Raw genomic sequence first — 4504 nt, 5'->3', positions numbered from 1 at the left:
TGCTACTTTTTTTACTTAATTTTTGGCCTTGTTCAGGCCCGGATATCTGCTAAAGTCGTGAGTAACGCTCGGAAATAAGTATATGATTAACCATTCACTACAGTATAGTACTAAGAAAAATATAAAATAGCTTTCGTTTCTCTTGGATTTAGTAGTTAAATGGTCTCAAAGTCGATGATTTTTTAAAAATGCCTTAGTTTAGAGGTCAATAACTTTGTTCGCGACGGTTCAACAACTTTGGGACACAGCTGTAGTAATAGTCCAAATGGTGTAGTTTAAGGTCCAGGTTAGAAACCCATGGCATTTAATCAACTTTTTTAACTACGCGGTCTCAAAGTGGATAATTTGAAACAAAAAGAATCACAGTTTTAGGTCAATTACTCTAAAATGCCTGAGTCAATAACTTTGAGCAAGAGCTGTAATTATGCTCTACGTGGTGTAGTTTTAGACTCATGTCAGAAAACCATGAGATCTAATCAATTTAGTTAATTAAACGGTCTCAAAAATGATGATTTCAGTATAAAAGAGCGTTTTTTCACGAGTTTATATGCATGCTACTCAAAATCTTATGAGCTCAAACTCACATAAATACTAAAACGAATCAACAGCCAAATGTATTTTAAGATCCCGAAATTTCATGCTTTCAGTGTTATAAAATTTTCTGTAACCTTAACCACAACATGGCAATTCTTCTCACAAAGCTGATCCGCCATTTTGGAGCACTATATTTTGGAGATCCTAGATCCTCAGGATTCGGATCTCGGAAGCTGAAAATTACATAGGTTAGTTTCTAAGACATCTCTACACCTCTATAAAATTTCACCCCATTCGAGGATGATTGAGCAGGAACAGTTTGAGAAATTTAGCTCAGTTGACGTGGAATCACCCTGATATAATATTGTGATAATTCACATGCATCTTCTGTTATTTTTGACTTTATAATAACTAGTGTTTGCCCAGCGGTCGAAATTCGACCATATTCATAATTGAATAGTTGAGAAAACTTGAATGAATTTAACTATTTCTAACATTTTTACCTCTATTCTTACTCACGTTTACTGCATATACGTATGGGGGAAACGTACAATTTTTATATGTACATACAATACCAAGCAGTAATAATTTATTCCAATTTTACTTTTTGTCTGTTAATCTCAAACTAAATGGATGAAGGGGGATATTTCGTTAATGAGGTCGTTTCTGAAATTTTAAAAGTATTTTTTTTCCTTGAAAGAGCTTAAAACGAGCGATTTTTTAAATAATTTGAAAAAAAACTAATATTTTTTAACAATTATTTTAATCGGTGCGCTGATTGAAATTCATTTTATACGCTTCTGCACATTGCATCAAAAGCGATGAAATGCCATTCACTGATGCCATTAGCGCACATCGTAAGTTATCATAACCTGGAAACGTGGCTGACAGCAAAGCGTAAGCATTTAGAGCGACAATGGAGCAGCGCGCCAAAGTATATCACTTGTAACATCATAAAGACAGCGCTTTATTTCCAGAATCGAATTTTAAAAAAAAATAATAAAAAATAACTGTTGTGAAAATAAAAGTTATTTCTGGCTCCCCGTTTTTCTTTTTGCTTATTCTATCAATTTTAGTAACTAAAAGTAGTAGTACTTTTGACTGAAGGAAACTACCCCATTGAGAAATTTGTGTGGTCGTCAAATTCTTAGCTTGAACAATTTCATTTTGGATACCATGTTGTTTTGTGCTAATCCTATTCAAATAGATATTTCTCTACTCTTAGTTTACGTATGCAAAGGAAAAACATTTTTCGCCCTGGCATTGGGAACAACAAATTTGACGCCAATGGATAAAAATCGCCAATTATCCAATTTTCGAAATCTTCCCGTATGAAATGAAGCATCAAAGATCAGTTTATACGTAAAACTTCTGTATGAACAATATTACTTATAGAAAGTCTACTGTTATTGAGTTAATTGCTTCTTCGTCATTAGAAATATAAATTTCCAAGTAACAAATGAACAAACTCTTAACTCGTGGAAACAGTCCATTCGAAAACACTGGACGTCACAATAATACACTCCTGATTGTGAAAATTGCAACACCACGAAGGACTGAATATTGCGAGTGAGCTGAAAATTGCAAGGAAATGTAAAGTAGGGCACGATATGCAAATGCTTATAATTGCAGACCGGTAGTGCATGCGTATGCTGAGCAGCGCCTTCTGAACTTCAGATCGAACCGATTATAAATAGACGACTGTAGCGAGGCGTGTATGATTATCGGTGGTTAGATGCTAAAGTAAACGTTAACTGAATCTTTATTAAGCCTCTTTGACGAAAGAAAGCGAAATTTGAGCAAATTTCGGAGTTTGAACGGGGCAGAATCGTCAGTCTTCGTGAAGCTGGATTGTCTTATCGTGCAGTAGCCGATCGTGTGCAGCGTAACAGCAGCACAATCATGAGTGTTTGGAAGCAGTGGACGGATGAGGATCGGACAGCTCGGAAATCCGGGAGTGGACCCCGAAATCTGACGTTCCTCAGCTCGCGATGACAGACGCCTGGTGCGTATGGCGCTGACAGACCGCACAGCTTCTTCTAGACAATTGGCAACACAGTTGCCAACTGGTGGAGTTTCATTGTGTGCTTCATCAATTCGGAGACGTCTGCTGCAGCTTGGGCTGCGCGCAAGGATTCCTTTATACAGGATTCATCTCACGCAAAACCATCGCCACCTGCGGTTACAATGGGCCAATGTGCATAGAAGCTGGCGTGCTGATTGGCAGCAAGTCGTCTTTTTTGTCGGATCCCGCTTCAATTTGTGGCACCATGATGGCCGAATTCGTGTCAGGCGCTATGCCGGTGAACGGCACATTCCGGAGTGCATTATCGAACGCCATAATGGACGAACATCCGGAGTTATGGTCTGGGGTGAATTAGCATATCATGGACGATCACAATTACTACGAATTGTGGCCAATTTGAACAGTACCCGATACATAAACGAAGTTTTACAGCCCCAAGCTATTCCTTTCCTGCAAGGATTGCCAGGGGCTGTATTCTAGCAGGATAATGCTCGTCCACATGTCGCCAGGACTGTCAAATCCTACCCCAAAAAGATGTGAAAAAATTACCATTTACAAATAAATAAATAGATAAGAATAAAACGAAAGAAAAAGGAACCAATGTGATGCGAAAGTTTTAACATCTACAAAATATGAATAAATTAATAAATGAAATGAGAAAAAGAATGAATAAGATACGAAAAAATTTGCCATCTGCAAAATAAATAAATAAATAAATAAATAGATTCGCGTGAATCGCTAACTACCAAATGTAACACGGCATACAAGGACCCAATGTTCAATCATTATGCAATGGAAAAGGATCACGTGGCTTGCTATCTGCCAATCACAAATATAATAGATGAGAAATTACTGGCAGTGGACAAAATGAAATTAATAAGCAATCTTGATTGCACAAAAATATGGAGGGATGAGGGATGAGGTGGAATTATGGGATAAAATACTTTTGAGGAGCAATCACGAATATTTGATTTTGCAACTAATAACTCCGGAAACATTCTAAATCGGTTAAAATTTTGGATAGATAGTTAAACCAATCTACTAATCTGCATTTTTTAAGTACGTATTTTCATTACAGTCAATTCCAAAAACAGAAATTCAAATAAATTTGTTATGTTTGGAATCGGGCTCTTAATATTCACACGGAAGTGTAAAAACATCAGGTTTAAAGAATTACAAATATCAAATATTGTGTTTGTTAGTCGAACCCCTTCAAGTGTATATTGACGCAGAAACGTGCCCTATATAAAAATTAAGAAATACTTAAGCGAAATATTAACCTGGTGCAAGCAGGGCCAGATTAAAATATCGAGGGACACTAGGCCAAATCCCTTTTTTTTGGGCTCCTGTATTCAAACTTTATTATTTTAGCCGTTGGCTGAACCAATTTTAACCGTAGACTAAAGTAATTTCAGCCGTTTGGGGGCCCCTAAATATCGGGGGCCCTAGACCACAGCCTAGTTGGCATATTCAGTAATCAGGCCCTGGGTGATAGAGATAAAAATTAATCTCGAATATTAAAACGGAATTGAAATACTTGTTTCATGATATGGAAATGTATTAAAACACTGAAATTCTGGCTTCTAAGTAAACAATTCGTCATAGCTTTTATCACTTCACCTGCATCACATATCGAAAAATTCCAGTAGCGATACAAATTCCTGTTTCACTCCTATTTTTCAGATCTCTGACATTGAACTTAGAACCGATGTTTAGAGATGTTCTGGAAAATAAGTCGGGTGTTTTTCAATGTCAAACAACATATGGCGGTACCAGAAACTGAAAAAGAGAGAGATCGAACGCCTAAGTACTCAATTCTTCAGTTTTTATCTTGTTTACGATTTTGAGCTTAGTTTTGAAAAGAGAAAAATGCTCATGTTATTCTTGGAAAAAATAATTTTGTAGATTCTTCGCTTCCTCTACATTTTTCTTTTAAAAAATAGT

Source organism: Uloborus diversus, chromosome 2 (genome assembly GCF_026930045.1).
Source record: "Uloborus diversus isolate 005 chromosome 2, Udiv.v.3.1, whole genome shotgun sequence".
NCBI classification, from domain to species: domain Eukaryota; kingdom Metazoa; phylum Arthropoda; class Arachnida; order Araneae; family Uloboridae; genus Uloborus; species Uloborus diversus.
This window is presented reverse-complemented; position numbering follows the sequence as displayed.